Source organism: Equus asinus, chromosome 3 (genome assembly GCF_041296235.1).
Source record: "Equus asinus isolate D_3611 breed Donkey chromosome 3, EquAss-T2T_v2, whole genome shotgun sequence".
In the NCBI taxonomy this organism is placed as follows: Eukaryota; Metazoa; Chordata; class Mammalia; order Perissodactyla; family Equidae; genus Equus; species Equus asinus.
This window is the reverse complement of record NC_091792.1, coordinates 158,598,863-158,621,204: the sequence shown is the minus strand read 5'-3', so window position 1 is coordinate 158,621,204 and position 22,342 is coordinate 158,598,863. Positions and strand designations below refer to the sequence as shown.

Genomic DNA, 22,342 nt, shown 5'->3' with positions numbered 1-22,342 from the left:
CACCCAGCCCGAAGCCAGCATCCCTGAGCACTCGTTACATAAAGGAGCTGCGAGTCTCAGTGCACGCGGGCCCGGCTCAGCACTCACCCACTATCTCCCTCCAACCTATTCTCCTCCCACCAACTACATACTGGGGGTGCTTATTCTTATTCCTACTGCACAGGCCCAAGTTTGGGGGCATTTGGGGTAAATTTGTTAAGGATGGAGAAAATACCAAAACCGGACAGCTGGATGAACATTCGTAAAGCAGACATGCCACGTAGGTCAGAGATGTAGACCGTCCCCTGCTCTGAGGCCGCCCCACCTCCCAGCACAGCGCCCCGGGAGTCACGGCCGTCCTCCCTCCCCGCAGACCCCGCCCGTGGGAACTTCACAGGGGAGGCGGCCTCGGGCGGGCGGGTCTTCTCCTGTGGTTCTGCTTGGCCCCACGTGCAGGACACGCCCAGCACCATGCGCGGTGGGGGCAGCCACGCTCACTGGGGGATTGCCTTCAGCGCGTGTCAACCGCGCTTTACTCATCCGTCCGCTGTTGGCGGCACGTAAGTGGTCTCCCGTGGGCTGTTCCTGTGCTTTGGGGCACGTACGTGTGCGTTTCTGTCGCGTGTCCACCCAGCGGTAGAACTGCTGAGTCATGTGGAGCAGACGCTGCCCCACAGTGTGGTCAGACCTCGGTCCAAAGTGCCTGGACCAATGTCCACCCCACCAGCGCCGACGAGTGCCCCGCTGCGCGGCACTTGCGACGTCTGCGGCACATTGCTGCGTCCTGGTGGGTGTTCAGTGAAGTTGCGCTGTGGTTCAGTTTGCATTTCCCCGAGGACCGACAAAGCTGAGCGCCCTCACGGTCGGGGTCCAGAGGGGCAGAATTTCATCCTGCTCAGGTGGGCGGGGCGAAGGGCAAAGGTTTCAGAGAGGGGTAGATGCTGACTGAGCATCTGAAGGGAGGCCGGGCCTGGGGCAGGAAGAGTGGAACAGTGTTTTAAGAGGAGGGACTGGCATATCCAGAGGTCGGGGGGTGGGGAGAAATCGCAGTCCACTCCGAGGCCCACAGGTGCCCAGGGCGTGGGAGAGGGGCAGAAATAAGCCTGTCCAAGAACTCTGGCGGTGGCCCAGGGGGCCGGTGGGACCCCACGGGGAGGAGACAGGCCTGAGCGCCATCCTGTGCCCACACTTACCTGCCCCCAGCAAGGTCCACCCCTGTGTCTCCTCTCAGGACAGGCCTGTCCCTCTGTCCAAGGCCCACGGTGCCTCGGGCCATCTGGAGCTGTGTGCTGGCTTTGTGAGGTGTCAACCAACCAGGCTGGACGACATTTCTGAGTCCCTTTCCCACAGAGGGGCCCTCGTGGGAGACTTGGAGGGTGGGAGGGAGGCAGTGGATGCTCTGTGGCTCGCCTTCTTGGGTGAGGCAGTGGCTGCTGCAACTGCTGGACCCTTGTCCCTGGGTCCTTCTCTGCTTCTCCCCGCAGCGGGCAGGTGAGAGGGGGCCCAGCTCCTGCAGGACACCCTCGTCACCCCCACGGTGGAGGCAACAGGACCTGAGCTGACACGGGTCTCAGTGGTCCTCCTGAGGTTCCAGCTCCTGCTGTGGCTTCCAGATTGTCTGGCTCCCCTCCCACACTCATCTTCCCTTCCCCACTGCTGCCCTGACCTCAAGCTCCAGCATCAGATGAGAGCCTGACAGAGACCACTTAACCCACCGGCTACTGCATGGGGCTGGTAACCTATCCCTTTACAGACAGACAGACAGACACATAGATGCGTATGTGGGATGGTATATATCATCCTGCATTCAAACATACAAATTTACATACGTATGTAGGTACACACATTTATATATTTAAATATATTGATGTAATTTAATAAAATTATTTTAAAATTTTATGATAATTCAAATTATATTGAAAATAAAAATATATTCATTATTTACTTATAAAGGAATGTGATCATATATAGTCCTTTACATAAGTCTATAACCTTATTTATAGACTTGCGCACACGTGCCCACAGACCCACTGGGAGACACAGCAGTTCTCTAGAACCTAGCAGTTCTGCCTCCCTGACGGAACCCTGGCCAGGGGCCACTCTGTGAATAAGTGTTTTTTAATCTTTATCTATAAAATAAAAGATAACAGTAAGTGATGCCGAATCCCCCGTAATTCACGCAGCAGCTCACGCACCATACACAAAGCAAGTGAGAAACGCCGTGCTCAGCTGTTTCCAACAAGATGTAAGCGTCTGTGTGATAATTATTATCAAAACTAATTTTCAATATGCTTACATTGTTTTGATCAATTGGGTTCTGACAACAAATGTAGGGATAACTAAATCCAGAAGAAAATTTAAAGTCTTAGAATGTGAATAGTGATCACAGAAATATTTAAAAATCTATTTCAGCTTATATGATTGTGTTTGTAAGGGATAGGAGGGATTTGGAAGACCGTAGAGCACAAAAGATGTGCACTGTCCAGTCCAGCAGCTGGAACCTTAACACCGTACGAGCTGATGTCCACCATCTTAGGAGGGATCATTTCCTGCATTTTAAAATTTAATTAATTTATTTTTTGTGAGGAAGATTGTCACTGAGCTAACATCTGTGCCAGTCCTCCTCTAGTTTGTATGTGGGATGCCGCCACAGCATGGCTTGATGAACGGTGTGTAGGTCCGTGCCTGGGATCCGCACCTGCAAACCTCGGGCTGCCGAAGTTGTGTGCATGAACTTAACCACTGTGCCATGGGGCTGGCCCTCCTGCATTTTTTTAAATGCCAACATTTTAAAATAAAACTGTTACATCACCTTTTGTCACCATTTAAACTTCAGATGAAAAGTTTACAGATGAACTATAAGAAGGGTGAGGCCGCATGCTCTCCTCAAAGTTCCTGTGGGGATATAAAGAGAGTTTGGGGACCCCCGCCCTGGACCCAGGCTCGGCGACCCTTTGGGTTGCCCCAGCCCTGTTGCCTTCCTGTGGGTGCACCCACATTCCAAAGTGTCCAGCACTGTGTGGTCTCATTCTGGAAGGAATACGGAGAGGAAAGGGGGCCGTCCCCTTAGGACCTCCCGTAGGCCCCAAATCTGGCCTTGTGAGCCCGCTCAGTCCCGGGACATGAAGCTGGGAGCATTGGAGGTGGCTGGCCTGCTCGCTCTAGGCACACAGAGTTTGTGCTCAGGGGATGGAGGGGGTGCCCAAGACTCTAAAAGCCCCCTTTTGGAGCTGAAGGAGCCCAGAGCCTTTGCACTGTCATCTGTCTGGCTCTGAATGGCAGGGAAGGGTGTCCGGACAGTGGAACCACATGGCAGCCCCTTCAGAGCCGGCCCTCGAGGGAGCCCACCTGGATGTAGATCCCAGCCTTCCAGTAAGATCTGCCAGAAAGCTCCAGCCCACGGCCCGCACAGCATCCACATTAACTGCCCTTCTCACCAACCTGAGCCCCGAGCTGTGGTGTTACCTTGGAGCTTCTGTCCCATAAGAGTGCTTCTCTTTCTGTCTCATCATTGATGGCTTAGTCATTTCCCTCACAGTGACGACAGGACCGCCCTTGCCCAGCATCTTCGGGCCAGAGGCAGGTGCCTGGACACGCATGTGCATGCGTGTGCCCACGTGTGCACCTTTCTGGGCCCAGCTCCAAGCGTTCCCTACATTCCAAGAGGGGCCTTGGCTGCAGACCCTCTTCAAAAGCCCTGCAGGCAGACACTCCCGCATTATCAGATGCAGAAATGTTTCCTCTCCGTTCGCTGGTGTCTGGCTCCTGCCCACAAAATATTCTATCGGGTCAAGTCATCAGCGTGACCCCTCGGGGGCAGACAGAAGGTCTGCTGAGCAAGCTCCTTAGGGTGCAGTCAGGGGGACAGCCTGAGAGCGAGGGGCCCATTGACACACACTCAGCGTGGGCAGACATCCCAAGAAAGACTCTCTCACACGTACATGCGCTCAGCAAAGGCAGCAGGTTGGGGTCCATTCGCACTGCCCCGGCCGGGTCCTCCTCACCCCTGTCCAAGATGAGAGCTCCACGGCATGAGCATCCCCATGCCCGGGCTCCAGGCACTGCTGTTGCTGTTCCACTTGTCCGTCAATCCCAGCCTGACAGGCTCTGTCCAAAGGAAGAGGGGCCTCCCGAGGGACACCTTGGCATTCTGCTCATGCCTCTTTCCAGCAGGGTTAGCTGCACCCCAGAAAATCGTTGGATAGACTTAGTGTGTGCCAGGCACATAATAAATCCTCAGTAAAGTGAACTACCATCACCATTACTGTTTCTTCCCCACAAGAACAAGTGAGCTTCTTGAGGACAAAGAACCATGCCGTAGCATCTTATATCTCCTTTACCCAACATAACACTTGGAACACAAAGTGGGCATTCAGGAAACAGTGGCTGGATGAATAAACAGAAGGATGGATGAACAGATGGACAGGTGGGTGAGTGGATGGATGGACAGATGGATGGATGGGAGATGGATGGGGGAAGGATTCTTGGGGGATGGGAAGACGGATGGAGGCATGGGTGGGTGGGTGGATGGAAGGAAGAGTAGATGGATGGATAGAGGATGCATGAATGGAAGGAAGAAAGGATGGATGGTTGGATGGATGGATGAACAACTGAACAAACCAACCGGCTGTGGAGGTAGACACAGAGCAGGAAGGATGGAGAAGCTGGAGCAGGGTAACGAATATGATGGTGCATGCATTATCTTTATAGGAAACAAACCAATCAGTGAGAGGCACACGCTGCATTTCCTAACTGGTGGAAAACAGCTGTAGCCATAACAAGGAAACAGGTTTGACAGTGGAGTCGTCCCCATGGGATGGGGACTTGTTTGGAGCCCACTAGACAGAAACAAGGATCTGGAAGAGTCTGAACGTGGGACGTTATGAAGACCACAGAGTCTCTGGGAAACACTAAATCCACATGGCATGGTAACCATCTCCATCAGCTCTCAGGAAGGGGTCTGAGAGCTACTGTGGGTCCTTCATTTGAGGGGACGCTCTTGTCCCACCAGGCCCAGCCTGGTGGCTCCCCTGTTCTGATCGTTGTCCACGGGGATCTTCAAACCACCCACATGGCACCCTCTGTCTCCTGCTCTTGCTCCTGGTCTGTGAATAGGCCTTTCTACCTGCTTTGCCAGCGAGGGCATCCCACCTCGACCTGGCCATGAGGAACTCTCCATTCTCCCCCCGTGCCCCAACATCCCCCTGTGTCTCTATATCCACAAATGACACCAGAGACTCAGGGGCTCCAGGCCAAAACCTCGCAGGGCCCTAGGGGGTTTCCTCCAAGACCTACCCCATGTCCCCCTCCACCACCACCACCACAGACCTGCACAGGATCTGCAGACATCCCTGGTGGGCTGGAGCAAGTGGGAAGCCAGAGGGCCAGGTTCTCGTCCTGGCTCTGCTGCTGATCTCCTCTGAGGCCCTGAACGTGGCACTGCTCGTCCTTGGGCTCAGTCCCTCCACCTGTAGAATGGGGACACTGAGGCCTGTATCAGAGGGTTGCTGTGACAACCAGATGAGGTAGTGTGTGAGGGCCTCACAGGAGGCAGGGAAAATAAGACACATGCCCCAGAGCAATGGCACTCCTTCCAGAAGCTCAGAGCTCCTCACAAGCTGTGAGCCTCCCTCCCCACTGAACCAGGAGCAGCCTGACTTCCAGAGTGGGGAGACTTTCTCAGATCCCCCACTGGCCAGTGGTTGGTGGCAGGCCAAGGCAGGCAGCCATCTCTGGACCCCGGGCCCCCGGGTCTTCCTACTAACCCGGCCAGCCCTCCGGGGCCTGCCTGCTGGACCTGCCCAGTTTCTGGGACTGCAGCTGACCCAGCTGAGAGAAGAAGGGGTTCTCTGGGCAGGGCCAAGTGCCCTCCAGGGAGGCCCGGCCCCCCATCCAGGGCCAGCCCTAGGGAGGGGACGCGGTGGCCATGCTTCCTCCTCCACAGCCCCTCACAGGTGACACTGAGTGTTATCTGGGCCATGAGAGCGGCTTCTAGCAGTGGCTCAGGGCACACGGGCTCACCAGGGTACCTGGGGTTGACGGGCTGTTCTTCCAACTTGAGCAATTCCCTGCATCAAAGCCAGGTGCACACCTTCTCGTGTGGCCGGATCCTTGAGTGAAATGATGACACCATGCGAAGGCTGATAAGTCCCGGTCTCCCAGAAGAGGAATTTGTCTCCTCCTGTTGGGAGCTCAGATGTTGGGCAAGCATGCACCCCAAGTGCATCCAGAATATGCACGTTTAGCTGTCAGGCACTGGGATCCACTGTCCTCTCACCCTATCCTTCTGAAATCCCATGGGGAAGGGCTGGTGGCCCTCCCTACAGATGAGGAGACTGAGGCTCGGGCGGTTGAGTAAGTTGCCCAAAGTCACACTCAGTAAGTGGCCCAGCTGAGACCCCAGGCGGGTCCGCCTGGCTTCCCGTCTGCCCTCCCAACTGTGAGCTGTCCGCCCCCCCAGTCCGGGTCCCAACAGGTGTCTTCCGGGCAGGAGTCAGGAGATATGTCACTGGGGGCAGCAAGGCATTGTGGAGCTAGAGGAGGATGCTCGAGCCAGATGCCTGGATCCAGCTCTGCCCTTGCCAAGGGACCGTCCTAGGAAGCTTCTCGAGCTCTCTGAGCATCCTCGTCCTCGTCTGTCATGGGAAGAACACGACAGCCTCCCCCAGAGGGCCTGCCCCTGGAATGCACCCAGCACTGGCCCCTCAGTGACTGCCCACCCGACAGCCCCAGTGCAGCTCCTTCCCCCGACGGCAGCCTGGAGCAGGGGCCAGGACACAAGACAAGCACGGTCCAGGGTGGAGACCGAGAAACACACAGCCTCTGGCCAGATGGAGGCCTGTCAGCAACTGTGAGCACAGTAGAGGGTACCCCATGAGGATGCAGCCCACCCAGGACACCCCTGTGCTCCAGTGCTCTTAGCACTTTCACCTCGGATGTCCCTGGGCCAACTCACATGGTCACTCACCAGGGTCGGTCTCTCCATCGGAAGCAGAGTGCAGTGCCGCCTGGCTCATCCACACAACTGAGCTCTCCAGGGGGGACACCCCCACCGAGGTGAGGGATGGTCAGGTGAAGAGGGCAGCTGGCTTCCGTGTCGACATAAGGCGGGACATCTTTGAGGGGGGTTATTCTGACTACCACAGTCCATGAAACTGCAAATACAGACCAGCATGAAGGGGAAACCAGCGGCCCTGATCAATACCTGCTTTTGACATTTTCCTGCCCATCCTCTGGACTCTTCTGAGTGTGAGTACTTTCAGGGATGGACCCGTGCTCGTCTGCAACTCGCTGTGACCAGAGCCTCATGCAGTCGGGGCACTTGCCGCGTCGCTCAGCACAGACCCCACGTGGCTGCCTGGGGTTCCAGCGGGCAGATGAAGCAATGAGCTGGGACCAGTCTCCCATGTGGGACATGCAGGCTGTTCCCGATTTTTGCCATTTATACAACGACAGGGACGCATCCTTTCAGTTTGATCTCCACCCTCACCCTTGTAAGCGAGATCCTGGGCTCGAGCTCATTCCACGGGCGTCTCAGGCCAAGGCCATCTTCTTTCTGTTCTCTCCAGGTAACCAATGGTCACTGGTGGGGGGGGGCCGGGCAGAGGAAGAAGGCTGGGGAGGGGCACGGACTCTGAGGCAGACCTACACCCATAGGGCTGGCCTGCAGGTGGAAGAAGGGCCCAGGAGCTGAGGGACATGGGCCCCTCTAGAAGCCAGAGAAGGCCAGGAGTGGCTTCTCCCTAAAGCCTCCGGAGGGAGGTGGCCCTGACGATGCCCTGATTCCCGCCCAGCGAGACCCCATAACAAGCCTAGGCTGTGGAAGCCGCTGAACCTGTGATAACGTGTCACAGGGGCAAGAGAAAACCAACACACCGTCTCTACCTGGACGGCTCCCAGTGCCGTCTCCAGCCAGGGCCTGCCCCCAGGTCCAGACACGTGACCCATTGCCACTGTGCTGCACGGTCAGCTCAAACCCAGCACGTCCACAGCTCGAGTCCCCACCCCACCCCACCGTGCCACCCTCTCACATCCCAACTAAGTGACAGGTGGCCACCTGCAGGCCTGGGTTAAACCGCTGTGTGGCCGGCAGCCATGCCAGCTGGGCTTTGACATCGGGGCACATCTCTAAGCTGCTCTGGTTCCCCAGTGAGACCTTGCTGGTGGGGCCCAAGGGCCTGGCTGCCATCTCTGCACCATAACGTGGAGACAGTCCGACCAGCCTCTGAGGCGCATGGCTGGGGCTCAGTGAACGACAGCCTCCTCCTCACAGGGACAGTGGTGTGAGGTAGCCAGGCCCGGGCTCGGCCTCATCGGGGTTGGAATGGGACCTGGGCCAGCTCTGGATCTCTCTGAGCCTCAGTTTCCTCACCTGTGAAATGGGCACAGGCACCCCATTGCAGAGGAACCCCCTGGCGTCCTGACCTGAGTTCCCTCACCGGCCACTACAGCCTCCGCCCGAGCTGGCTCACAAGTGCCCCTACAGGGGAAACTGCCCTCCGTCAGGGCCTCCCCAACCCAGGGCACACGGAGGCATGAGGGGGCCACTGCCCCAGGTTGGCCTCCCCAGGCGGTCCAATGCACCCTACAGAGCTCCCGGGGTCGGGCCAGCCTCCCCAGGCAGTCCAGTGTGCCCAGCAGAGCTCCTGGGGTCAGGCTGCAGCATGACTCCAGCCGAGACCACTTTTCTGCCTGATTCCTTGCCCTGCCCCATCCTGAGAGCACACCCAATGAATCACACGACCAGAATCCCCATCTCAGGCTCTGCTTCTAGGGTCCCTAGACTGCCTGCCACACACAGGCTGGTATAGAATTAGCCAACGCCTGTCCAGTGTTTCCCATGTGTCACACGTCCAGCACAGCCCAGTGGGCAGCGGGGGCAGCCCTCAGCTGTCCTGCCTGTCGGGAAATGAGCAGGCTCAGACTCCTTCCCCGCCACCTCGGGCTCCCCTTTCACAGGGGGCACGGGTCCTCAGGACTGTGGGGAAAACCCAACTCCTACTGGCTGGAGTTAGATGTACGATTTCATTGTGTTTCTTTGGTTACTCAAGATTGGATTACAAAGTCTCAGATTCACCTGTGTTCTGGTTTCCAATTTCCATGGAAACCAGACATTATCTGTCCTCTGCCTGAGAGAGGAGCGGCTGGCTGGGCCCCCTCTGGGTCCTGCCAGCTGCCAGCCCTTCAGGGCAGTGCGGGATGGGGCCTGGGGCTGGGAAGAGAAAGAGGCCCTAAGGGACAGTCAGCTCAAGGACAAGGAAACGTCACTGGCTTGGAGAGGGGCTGCTCCCCCACTTTACAGGTGAGCACACCGAGGCTCAGGGAGGGAAAGGCGTGTCCCAAACCCGACAGACCAGTCTCAGGGCCTGCGGCAAGCAGGGTTGTTGTGGGCACATCGTCAAAGGTGCACAGCCGGCCCGCCCTTTAGAGCCGCGGTCCACGTCCCTACAACCGCACGGCCAAAGTCGGGGTCCGCAGGACGCCATGGCCATGCGGGTTCGAGGGACAGGCTTCCCTTCCGTCCAGTCCCACTGGGGCTTCCTGAGCATCTGCCCTGCACTCAAACGTGACTCGAGCGGGCTTCAGGTTTGTGAAAGGCTTCACCTCTGAGGCTGGACCTCTCGGGAGGGAGTTCCACGGCCCAACAACCCACAGCCACGGACGGCCAGTGGCTCCTGCCCACCCTCACGGCCCCCAGCCCCCTGCCTGGAACGTCACCTCCCTGCCTCTCACAGCCCAGAATACCCTCCAGGGACCACCGCAGGCCCCAGGTAGCTGCAGGGGACGTGGAGGAGACCCAAGAGGTGTGCGTGCTCATCCCCAACGTCCGAGGGGGCGCTGGGGCCCAGCATTTCTCGGGCTGAGGGCTCTGCCAGGCTGAGGGCGGGTCCATAACTGGGGGATGGCAGGGGGTGCGGTGAAGGAGCCCGCGCAAACTGTGGACACTCAAGCTTGATCTTGGCCCTCAGAGCCAGGATCCTCCTTTAAACGGATGACGGCCTTGCCCCCAGGTTCCGGGCAGAGCAGAGGGACCTGAGACCCGGGGCAGGGGGACTCACACAGCCCCAGGCTGGACTCTTTTTGGAAGCAAGTAACAGAACCAACTCTAGCTTCAGCCAAAAAATAAAGGGAGACGGGGGGAGGTGGGGGAAGGTATGGAGGGAGGGAGGGCGGCAGGGCTGTCACAGAGCTGCAGGCGGGTGCTCGGGGCTCAGGAGCCGAGAACCGGGCACCATGGGAACCCCGGACTGGCCAGTGCCCACGCTCCTCTCGGGTCTCCGCCTTGTGCTGTGGATGGAGCGTTTCACGGCAGAATAAACGGCTGCCACATGATCCTGGATTTCTGAACAACCAGCCCAGTCACAAGCAGAGACTCGTCCTTCGTTCAAACTCCCGGTGAGGACACCGTGCCACCTGGCCAGGGTCAGGAGCTCACAGGGCATGAAGACATCACTCTGCTGTGACCATGTGCGCAAGGCATGCGGTGGAGGGAGACCTCCGCTGGGTCCCCTGAGCCTGGAAAAGCACAGCTCCAGGCCTGCTCCATGGGGGCTTCTGAGGGGAATCCAGCCCTCGAAGGCTCAGGCCAGGCCGGGCAAGCTGGCGTGGTCACAGGCCTTCCAGTCCTCAGGCTGCGGGCCGCCCCCTCAACCCGTGGCCAGGCAGGCTCCGCCGGCCAGTCTAATGAGAAGGCCCAGCCCCGAAGGCGCAGAGGCTCCCGCGAGCCCCTCGGCCGGTCAGCGGGCCGCCCCGCGGACCAGGCAGCTCTTCCCACTTGGAGCTCGAGCTGTGGTTTCTCTTTACGCCAAGAAAAGTCTCCCAGGCTCCCTGCCGGAGCCTCCGCAGGCGCACGGGGAGGGGAGGAAGTGCACACGCAGCACTTGGCTGCCTCCCGGTGCAGAGTCACCGCTTCCCGGCCTGAGTGGGCCCCAGCCGAGGGAGGGACCTGCCTGGCTCGCAGGGACCCCAGAACAGAGGTTAATTCAGGTGAAGGCGGCACAAGCGTGGAGCCGCGCCCTGGCCGAGCCTCGCTGGCTGGCCCTGCAGGACCGTCGCGGCTCTGCAGCCTGGCCTGAAGGCTCTGGGTGCTGCTCTGTTTTCAGCAGTCAAGGCCTGATGATTCAACAGACAGTTAAGAAACAGTGGATTCCCGTCCAAGTCGTTTTCTGGGGCACGGAGGGCTTAGGAGAAATTCCTTCTGCTTCACCCCCTGCTGCTGAAAATATCTCTGGACTCCGAGCGCTCTGGGCAGTATTGGTCAGGGGACGGCATCGGGAGCTCAATGACACCCCTGTGGATCTCAGTCTCGGGGAGGCCCCTGACTTCGCTCCAGCCTCATCCCCTTGTAAAGTTCCTGAAAGGGCTGCAAGAGCACCTCCTCCCTCCGTGTCCCATGTGCACTCAGCCAGGCAGACCTGGGTTCCAGCTCCAGGCCGCCGTATACTGTGAGGCCTTGGGCGAGTGGCTCAGCCTCTCTGTGTCAGACTTCTCGTCAGCACAAAGAGGGTGACATTGAGGGGACCCACCTGTGGGGACTGTGAGGAGAAAAGGTGACACAGCCTGCTCCCCTCCTGGTAGGGGTGTGAACCGGCTCTGTCTGACCCTGTGACCTCAGCCGTCCACCACCAGCTGCCTCTCCAGGGCCACTAAGAAAGCCTTGGGGGGGGGGGTCTCCATCCACCCCGAGTCTTACAGGCAAAGAAGCCGAGGGGGCAGGCACCACAGAGACCCCTGAGACCCCATCTCAGAAAAACTGGAAATCTGATTCCACATGTGTTTGGGAGTTGCTTGGGGTTGGGGGTTGAGGGTGACAGGGGACAGCTCTGGAATAAAGGAGAGGTGGTCCTCAGCGTTGTCCTGCACACTGGCCCCTGTGCAGCGGAGACCGCGTGCTTGTGGGGGTAGGGGGTGGGGCCTGCTGATCGTTCTGCTCTTCTGGCCAAGTGCTTTTCTGTCAATTTTTATGAAATGCAAAAGGAGTTTTTTGTTTTATTCTGTTTTTTTTGTAAAGCTTAAAAACACATCTACATCTTATACTTGAGCTTCCATACTTTAAAATAAAGGAAAAAAAAGAACAAAAATAAATAAATAAAAAGAAACCCATCTCAGGCTCGGTCAGCAGAGCTACAACGGAACTCGCCCGGCCTCCCCCGGGGTGAGGCTCCCCCCGCACAGTCACAGCAGCCCCAGCATGACCACTGCTCGCCAGCTTCCGTACACAGCAGCTGACTTCCACATCTCACTGGGCACCGACTCGGCGCCACGCCCTCCGAGGTGTGCGGCCTGGTCACCCCACTCAGTCCTCTACCTGGCAGGGCCACCCATCACCTACAGTTTAAGGTCAGGAGACTGCCCCAGAGGTCACTTCTGGGCCAGCATGCTCTGCCCCTCGCCACTGGGCACACAGCCCCATATGGCCTTGCTGCTAGGACCCTCTGTCTGACCAGACTCCACACCCCTTGGTTCAGGTTCCACTGAGCAAGCACCTGTCGCTCTGGGCAGTTCCTTTGGGCCAGCTCCTCAGGCTTGGATCCATCAGCTGGGGCTGGGGGCTGGCGGAATGGAAGGCCCCCTGCCAGGGGCCGTGGGGAGGTGGCAGGTGTGATAAGGTAAGTAAACCATTTTTGTGAGTTTGTGAGCCACTCTAGCAAATGATGGAACCCGAGGAGGGGGTCATGGGAACCTCTGATGTTCAGCCAGGAGGTCCAAAGCACAAGTGACAACCTGGACTTGTGACCGGCATCTGAAGCGGGGGAGGGGAGGGAGTCTTGTGGGACAGAGCCCTTAACCTGTGGGGTCTGACGCTATGCCAGGCAGACAGTGTCAGACCTGGGTTAACTTTGTGGAGGGCCCAGTCAGTGTCCTTGGAGAACAGGAGGGTTTGTGAGGGAGAGCAGCCCCCTAAATGTGGCACCTGCAGCCGGGGGCAGGGGGCAGATATCCTCAGCAGAGAATGGGCTGGGACCCCTCAAGGTCACCCCCTCCTCACTTTACGGATGAGGGAGCAGCCCCCACGGGAGGTGGCCCACCCATGGTCACACAGCCCGTGATGCCAACCCAGCTCTTCCACCTTCCATGTGCCAGTGTGAGGCGCACAGGGCATGCCCCCGTCTCACTCTGATGGGATTCCAGCCCCTGCCCATGCTGCAGGGTGTGCTCGTCTGAAGGGTGGATAAAATGGTGTGGGCTGGCCCAGACAACAGCACCAACTCTGAGTGGCCCCATGGCCCACCTCCTGTGTTCGCGAGTAACCTCCAGAGTGTGGGCAGGGCCTGCAACTGGCTTCTAACCAACAGGACCCTGCAAGGGTGATGGGCCGTCACTTCAGCAGTAACCAAACGAGAGGGTGTCAGCAGTCTTGCCAGGGGGCGCTCTCCCTTGCCAGCTCTGAAGAAGCTGCCACACGGTGAACGGGCCTCAGGACAGGGCCACGTGGCAGCGAGCCGAGGCCAGCCTCTGGCCGACAGCCAGCAAGGCACCGAATGCTGCCAACAACCACGTGAGCTCAGCAGCAGGCCCTTCACCAGTGAGGCTTGAGCTGAGAGCACATCCCCAGCCAAGAGGACAGCAGCAGCCTGATGAGGCCCTAAGCAGAGGACCCGGCTAAGCCGCGCTCAGAGCCCAGGCCCACAGCAACTGTGAGAGGACAGTGTTCCTTTGGCCGTGAAGTTCGTTGCAATTCATTACACAGCAGCAGACAACAAATACACAGAGGGTCCCTCGCCACGGCCCTGACGACCACTCTGCCGGAAGCATCCAGATGCGCCAACCAAGGCCAACAGGGAGAAGGCAGGACAGCGTTTCCACTTCAGGGCGCCTGCCCACTATGAAAATGACTCCATGGACTACGGAGGAGGATTTCTGAAGTCATGACCAGGGGAGTGCTCTAGAAACACACCATTAGCCACCGTCGCCGATTAACAGGAGTTCGCAGACCCGTTTTGGAGAATGCCCCGTGATGAGTCATCAAAATCAACTTATCTTCTCTCCTTGAAAAAGACAATCACAGCCCTTCTGTTGGCAAATGCAGCTGCTGCTTAAAGGACCAGTGATGTGTTTCCTCCCGGAAGTAGGGAGTTCCCTCCCCAAGGATCCAGGAAGAGGCAGGACCCCCGCTGTCCCGCGGTGGCATCAACCCCATCGGTGCACAAACCCAAGCAGGTGTCAGCACCGAGAGCAGCCTCAGGAGCCACTCGAGCAGCCCTCTGGTTTTACTGATGGAGGGACTGGAGCCCAGGAAGGGTGAGGGGCTTGCCTGAGATCACACAGCAGACTGGAAGCATGACGAGGAGATTCTGGGTCCCAACAGCCAGGCTCCACAGCGCCCACAGTTCCACCATGATGTCCACTCCCAGAAACAAACTGTCTAAATTAACAGGGATCTGCAAATGATCAAGTTCACGCCCCCACCCCCAAATATCAACAGGGAAGATATCCCCCAGAATTCCTGCCAGATAGTCGTGCAGCCTCCACTTGCACACCCTTGATGACAGGGTGCTCACTCCCCGGAGGCAGTGTGTCCCACCTCTTGTCAGCTCTGCTGATCCAAACATTTTTTCTTTCGTGGGCTGAGCAGAAATCTGCCCTCGGTCTGGCTTCCGTGTTGGATGTTCCGTGTTCCGTATGGAGGGTGGCATAGAACAAGCTGTTCTGTTCTCCACCCAAGACCCCTGGGACTGTCTCTTCTCTCCCCTGGCTGAAGCCCTACGCCCAGCCCCAGCCACTCCTCCTGGGCACAGTGCCACCTCCAGCCCCCTCCGGGCCCATGGAGGATGCCCCAGACATGCAGAGCTGCCGTGAACCGTGTGCCCCCAGCACCCTCCCTCAGGCACCCATCCCCGAGCCTGGTGGGAACCATGGTCACTGCTCTCTGCACCCCATGACCAAGGGGGGCCTAGGGAGAGGGAGGGGCTCAGAAACTGTGGGTGCGCAGTAAGCGTGGGCTGGGTGAGACAGACCTCCTGCCCTTCGGGACCTACACCCCTCGCCTTCTGCCGGCATCTCAGACCTAGACCTGGAGTTCTTGCACCTTCCTGGGGTGTCTGCTGCCCAGCTCCACTTTCAAAACATCCCAAATGCATTTTGCTGCCCTTTTTTTTGGGAGCTGAACCACGCCCACAGCAGACCCAAATCCGAGACCTCTCAACAGTCAGTTACTACCTGCTAGGGCTGCCGAAACTTTTTATCCATCCACCAGGAAAAATCTATTCCTTACCTAGTGCCACCCACTGGTCCTTCACGCTCATTCCACCTCCCGCTGAGAAGCAGAAAAACATCAACACTTCCTGCCTCACATGACAACCGCATTGTTAAGAGTGTTTCTCACAAAATATCTCATTTAATTCCCCAAACAGCCCTGTGAGCTTGTTTCTCTTGAGCCCATTCTGCAGACGACGCGACCGAGGCTTGGGAACCCTGAGACTGGCCTGAGCGCACCTGCTGCGGGGCAGAGCTGGCTGCAGTGAGCAGCTGTGGGGCTGCTGTTAACACTTTATACCACTGATGTTTCCATAAAGAACAACTTGCTTCTGAGCTTCCTAGCAGCCCTCGCAAAAAGGGTGATGAGAAAAGTCACCTGCTTCTCACCGTCTGAGGACCTGACAGGCAGTGCCAGTTCTCCAAGCGCCCCACAGAGAGCCGTCTGTCACCTGCATCCTTGCTTATGGGTCACAGAGGGACAGAATGGCCAGTGTCTCCTCTGTAGGAAGAAGCTTCCAGCACAGAGCCCCGTGGACTCCTTGGCCTGGCGTAGGCTGGGGGTGGAGCAGACCCGGGAGGTGGCTTCACGGAGGGCAAGGACCCTGGACATCTCTGGGGTGGGTGTGTGCATGAGGGCGCCTTCTGAGCCCCCCTCCCTTTGCCTGTCCCCCAGACCCCTCCTCGCGGCCACGTCTCCTGGTGCAGCCAAGGGTGTGGGAGAGAGGCAGTGGGGGAACCTTGTCCTCGGGACGGAGTTCTGTGGCCCAGCAGACAGTCTGGTGCCTTCAGAAGGTGCCAGCACCACTCTGCAGCATCAGGAGAGCAAGCCTGCCTTTGGAAGATGCCTCTCTCCAAGGGTTCTGTGAGGTGCACCCTCACTGAGTGACCACAGCACGGGGCCGTGGCCCCAGTGGCTGAGCAGGTAAGGCCCTGACCTCATCGCCAGGCCTGTGAGATGCTACCATGGGCCCCAGAAGTGGGGACTCAGCCTGTCTAGGGCGTCGGCAAGCTGGGGCAGGAGGGCAGGGAGTCCCGGAAGGAAGCAGCAGCAGGTGGCAGGTGTGAGCACCTGTGGGTCCTGCGGCCTGACCCCGTGCCCACCTCACCCACCGCCTGCACCCAGCCGTTTCCTGCCTGTCTCTGTGCCTTGGCCAGTGCTGTTCCCTGCCTGGAACACACCCCGCCCCCCCCAACCATGGATCATCATTTGAAACACCCTTGTGCGTCTCCTCCTCCCATCTCCCTGCCTCCTCAGCAAGGCCCAGCGTCCCCCGGGCCCCCGGAATCTGCCTTCCTCTCTCCCGGCACAGTGCTTAGGCACGGCTGAGGTCCCTGCTTGGCTCGGGGTCCTCAAGATCCAGGCCAGGCGTGAGGCTCCTCCGTGTCCCCAGCAGGAGCCTGGCCCAGAGGGGCAGCAGCGAGTGGGACTGAGGTCAGCTGCCATCTACCGGCTGAAGGGCTCAAGCGTCTCAGGTGGAGGGAGACTGGGCCTGCCCTCCCACACACCAGGGTCTGCACTGGGTGGACATGCGAGTCTCTCGCCCCATGTGGCAGACGTCACCATTCCCATTTTACAGAGGGGAAACTGAGGCTCCCGTAACTTGCTCAAGGCCATGCAGCTCAAAGAGGCTGAGGCCACATTCACACCCACATCTTTTGGGCTGGTTTTGTTGTTCTCCCAACCCTGAATTGGTTCTCCTGGCACCCTGCTTCTGCCCCGCTGCCTGGTAGCCGGCTTGGTGCAGCAGGCTGCTAATGCCCAGTGTGGCCTATGGGGTGAGTCTCAGAGGCTGGGTTCCGGGACTGAGGGAGGGCCTGCAGCGGGAGCTGGGGCCCTGGGCCCTGAGGACGGAGAACCGAGCCCCCACTGAACTCACGGAGCCAGGGCCCGGGGCAGCCGTGTGGGCTGGAAGCACCCACCCAAGGTGGGATCGGAGGCAGCCCCTCTTGCCCAGCGGCCAGGATCCCAGCCCTGACCCCTCCCTCAGGGCCTGCCCCAGGCCCAGCAGCTCCCAGGGAGGGCGTTCGCACAGGCAGGGAGAATGCTGAGTCCAGGCGTCAGGACCTGCGGGGACCGCTCTGACACAGAAGCCCGCGCCCCGCCTCCGCCTGTGTCAGCAGCCGTGGTCCTGGCTGAGGGCCCCCACTTTCAAGATGGATTCAACAAGTTCACCCCTCGGGGAATTCTGAACCATCCACAGCAACATCTGCATTTCCTGACTCTTCCAACTAAACGAAAAATCTATACTCTTAAAAAAGGAGCAAAAAAAAAAAATTAGCCCTTGAAAGGAAATTTAAGACTTGAACCCTCCCAATGGCCATAAGGATTTCCAAAGACCAAAACCCTGATTCCAAAGCAAAGTGCCAGGGCAGAAAAGAGGCCACCGGCAGCAGCGCAGACCTCGCCAGGCCGGGGGTTACTCAGCAGGCAGTTCTGAGCATCCGAAATAGCCTGCGCCTGGCTGGACACAGGGAGGACCAGGGTCACTCCCACCCAAGGAGCTCCCGGGGACAGACCGTTCAACGAAAGATGGTGACGCAGCGTGACGGCGCCATCCTACCGGTGCAGCAGAGGGGCCAACAGAGAGGGCCTCCCCAAGAGCTGGCTTTACCTGGATTCTGAACAACAGGACTGTGCTAAGCAGAGGAGAGAGAGAAGCACTTCCAGGCCGAGGAAACAGCTTGTGAAAAGGCTGAGGTGTGCAGCGCACTGCAGCAGCACCTCCCCAGCCCCAGCACCAGACCCCACCCAGAGAGCGGTAAACACAGGGGGCTGCAGCGGGCTGGGGCCCAGCTCAGAGATTCGGATCAGCAGGCTGGGGCGGGGGGCCCACGATTCTGCATTTCTAACAAATGCCCAGGCGAGGCTAACCCTGATTGTCAGACGATACTCTGAGCAGCGGCGGTCTAGAGCTCTCTCTGTCCAATGTGTTAGCCACCAGCCACATGTGGCTATTTGAATTTCAATCATAATTACATAAAATTACACACTCAGTTCCTCAGTCTCAGCAGCCACATCTCAAGTGGCCAGTGCAGTGGCTATCACATTGGACAGTGCAGATCTGGAACACTCCCACCGTTGCAGAAGGTTCCACTGGGCTGCGCAGGTCTGGAGGGTTCAGGAACAAGCAGTGGTCCAAGCTGAAGTCTTGAGGGGTCAGAGCAAGTGCGGGGAGATGAGCTTGAGCTAGCCGGCCGCCAGGGGAAGCAGCTGGGATTCGTCCACGGAGCTGAGGATGATTTTCAGGTTTTGAGAAGTGGAGGCTGGCCATCAGGCTGGGAGAACAGATGTGGTGGTCGTCTCCTTCGAATCTCACAGCACAGGGTTCTGGCTCCCAGTGCTCACGGAGCGGCTCGTCTAGGACAAGCTCTTCTGTTAGTAACAACTGTAACCCTGGATGAAAAGAAGAAAGGCTGAAGGCACTGGAGAGTGATCAAACACAGGTACGACCCGGAGGGGAGTGTGGCCCTGAGAGAAGCGGGCACACAGGTACGATCTGTATTGGTACGGCTCTCCCTAGAGGATACTGCTGACTGCGCAGGGCACGGAGGACGGAGGTCAACCAGAAAGCTGCTGGCTCATCACCTGAGGAGTGGTGGACAGAGCTCAGTGCTGCCAAAACAACCGGAAATTGAAGGGAAAATCCTGGAGAGGAGGGACACACAGAGGGGGCACTCCAAAATCTGCATATAAACTCCTCTGAAATCCTTGGCTGACTCCTAAATCGCACAGGAGTGGCTGACAGTCCAAAGGGCCAAGGACAAGAGCCAGAAGTACAGCTGAGCAGAGCGTGCAGTGCTGCATGCCACAGGGAAGAGAGAATTTGGAACTCAAGTTCTGCCAAGTTAGAGGCACCGGGAAAAACCTTGGCTTTCCATGAAACCCCAGAAAGACCCACTGTAGAAGGACGGACCTGTCCAGGACTACAGGGACATGGAATAAGAAATCAGAATAGGGCCCGGCCTGGTGGTGCAGTGGTTAAGTTCGTATGTTCCGCTTCGGCAGCCCGAGGTTTGCTGTTTCAGATCCCAGGTGTGGACCCATGCACTGCTTGTCAAGCCATGCTGTGGTAGGCATCCCACATATAAAATAGAGAAAGATGGGCATGGATGTTAGCTCAGGGCCAGTCTTCTTCAGCAAAAAGAGGAGGACTGGTGGCAGATGTTAGCTCAGGGCTAATCTTCCTCAAAAAAAAGAAAAAGAAATCAGAATAAAGGCAAAACAGAGATACATCTGCCTTAACAAAGCCTAATGCCAAGCCTCTGCCAACCCAAAGTGATTCCCTGATAATTAAACGAGCAATAAAACAGAACTCAGCCATCTTCTAGGAAGACAACTGAATTTAGAATCTCTACAACATCTGGAAAGCATCCACAACATCCAGTATACAACAACAAAATCTAATCATAGGAAGGAACAGGAAAATGTGACTCATAATCAAGAGAAAAACCAGCCCAAAGGAACAGACCCATAGATGACCCAAATGCTGGAACTGGCAGAAAAGGACTTTAAACTTGATGGATAATGACTGAAGAGATGGAAAATTTCAGGAGAAATTACCTGCAAAAAGATAACCAAATGAAAATCCTAGAAAGGAAAACTACAATATCTGAAATTATTACAAAATCTATCACTGAGTAGGGTTAACAGTACGTTGAATGAAACATAAGAAAGGACCAATGAACTCAGAGACAAGTCAAAACTGAAGTCATCCAAAGTGAGGCCCACAGGCTAAGAGATTAAAATAAACGGAGCCTAGCGGTCTGTGGAATGGCACCAAGCGCCCTAGCACAGGGATGAGTGGAGTCCTATGAGGAGAGGGGAGAATGGAGCAGAAAAAGATATTTATAGAATATTGGCTGATTTTTTTCCAAATTTGATCAAAAACAGTAACCCAGGGATTTACAAAGTTCACCAAACTTTGGGATAAATAAAAAGGAAATTACATCTTATGAAGAACGTTATATAAAACTGCTGAAAACTAAAGATAAAAACAATTCTTAAAATCAGCCAGAGAACAAGCATCCATCCACTCCACAGAGGATGCAGCAATAAACCCATGATTCACTTATCAGAAACCATGGAGTCCAGAAGACAATGGAATGACAACTTTAAAGAGCTAAAAGAAAAATACTGCCAGGCCAGAATGTTATACACAACTAAAACATCTTCGAAGAATGAAGACAAAATAAAGACATTTTCCAGAGGGACAGCATACTATAAGACATGCTAAAGGAGAGCTCAGGCTGAAAGGAAATGAGGCCAGGTGGAAATTCGTATGCGCAGGAAGCAGCAGAGTGTACAGGAAACAGTAAATACGTGGGTAAACACGAAATGTTTTCCTTTGCACATTTAGAAGTCAACAGGCTGTTTCAAGCAACAGCAACAGCAGCGTGCTCTTAGGTTGCTTTTGCGTTCTCCGTGAAGTCGTCTTAACACTGATCCACAGCAGATGCTGACACACGAGGGACACGCATCGCAAACCCTGAGCAACCACGAGAGACCCCAGCACAGGGACGCAGACCCCCACGAGGGACGGCGCTCATGCAACTTGGGACTGTCTGTGTGTCACCCTCTCTTCCTCTCCACAGCCCCAGCCACCCAGGACGCCCTGTCCCCCTACTCCAGCCTGGCACAGCTGAGCCCCGGGCCCTGCCAGCACTACCACTCGTCCATCCTGACGTGCTGGTGCCTGCTGGGCATTCTGGAGAGCACCAAGCAGGGTCCCAGCCACACAGTGCTCAGCCCTCTCCAGGGGCTGAGTAAGTATGTGTTGAACACATGAACCAAGGTGATGTTTTTAGCTCCAACCGAGGGTGCAGTTCCTCCTCCCCGCCCCCGTGAGTCCCCGCCCTCCACCCTGGCCACAAAGCTCCCATTCTCCGCGCTGTGCAGACAGCTTGCAGGGGGAAACAGCAGAAAAACTCACGTGGGCAAACGCTTGGCCACCCCTCCCCAGGACAAATCATCTGACGAGACGGGGCTGGAGCCCTACACAAAGGCCCACTGCGGCCTCTCTGGATTAAAAATCACTGGACCCCCAACTACCCAGGCTATGGAAATTTCCCAGCTACCCCGGAGGCCACATCCTCAAGGCACAAGAGGCCGGGGGATTACTACGTGGTTTGATGCGCCTCCCCTCCTAACACACGGAGCCGCCTGGGAGGAGCAGCCCAACGGTCCTCTCTGGGGCCGGCCGCACTGCAGCAATCGACACCGGTCACCTGCACAGCTGAGCCCCTGCCGGGGCCTGGCTGGGGAGCCCCCAACACCCACTCACCCTTTCCTCTTTGTCGCATCCTCAAGGTCTGACAAACAAGGAAACTGAGGCGCAGCCCCTGCAGCCCCCAGCGGAGGGCGAACAAGGGCGGGGTCTCTGTGAGCAACACGGTGAGACGTGGATGCTGTCTGACCTTCATTCTGGAAGAAGTTAGAGGGCAGTGACGTCCAAACTGGGATCATTCAGGTACCATCTTTGTGACGTTGGCCCCCTCCACGCACCAACTAAACAATCACCTGTTTAATATTTTGTACTAAACTGACTTGTTTTATTGAAACGGATTCATTTTGAAAGCACACTTCACTCATCACCAACAACTGGAGGGCAGGACTCTCTACCCTCACTGGAAGGTGAGAAATAAATGCATGCCCAAATTAACTCCCACATGTCCCCTCTGGTCAAGGGCCTTGCCAGGAAAGAGCCTCCTGGGAGGTGGCAGTGCCAGGTTTGAATCCTGACTCTGGAAGTTGCTAACTGTGCAACTTTGGGCAAGTCACTCAACCCCTATGAGCCTTGGTTTGCTTCCTGTGGCACCAGATCACGGACACCCCACAAGGTGGTGAGGCTTAAATGTAACAATGCAGATATACTGTCCAAGGCAACAGGACTTGAGGGAGTGGCAGGCGGCACTCACCTCCTGTCCAGATGGGAGCAATCTTTGCAGGCCAACCCAGCCTCTCCTGGTCCAGGGCTTCCCAAAAGTTCTGTCTCCCGCACTAGACTGAGCTATGGTAAAAAAGCCCACAGTGATGAGAGGGGAGCCAGGAGCTGGGAAACTCCGCGGCTCGCCCACTCTTAATGCACTTCCTTGCGAGCAGCCTCTTCCCCTAATGACAGAACCTGCAAGAAACACCAGAAATGAGCTGGATGCATTAACGCACACT

The 22,342-nt window shown here is 57.1% G+C and overlaps 1 protein-coding gene across 2 annotated transcripts in view; it reads right to left on the bottom strand.

The window, feature by feature from the left end:
• Positions 1-553: 553 nt before the first annotated feature.
• TRMT44 (tRNA methyltransferase 44 homolog) overlaps positions 554-22,342 on the bottom strand; it is a 56,189-nt gene continuing 34,400 nt past the window's right edge. Inside the window, exons 13-16 of one of the 2 annotated variants that reach the window (XR_011502380.1) lie at positions 22,093-22,298; positions 21,459-21,598; positions 1,173-18,571; positions 554-870 (exon numbers count right to left, since the gene is read on the bottom strand). The gene's annotated coding sequence lies outside the window, so the exon portion shown is untranslated. Of the gene's footprint in view, positions 871-1,172; positions 22,299-22,342 lie in introns of both variants that reach the window. The other variant, XR_011502379.1, reaches the window with a different exon arrangement.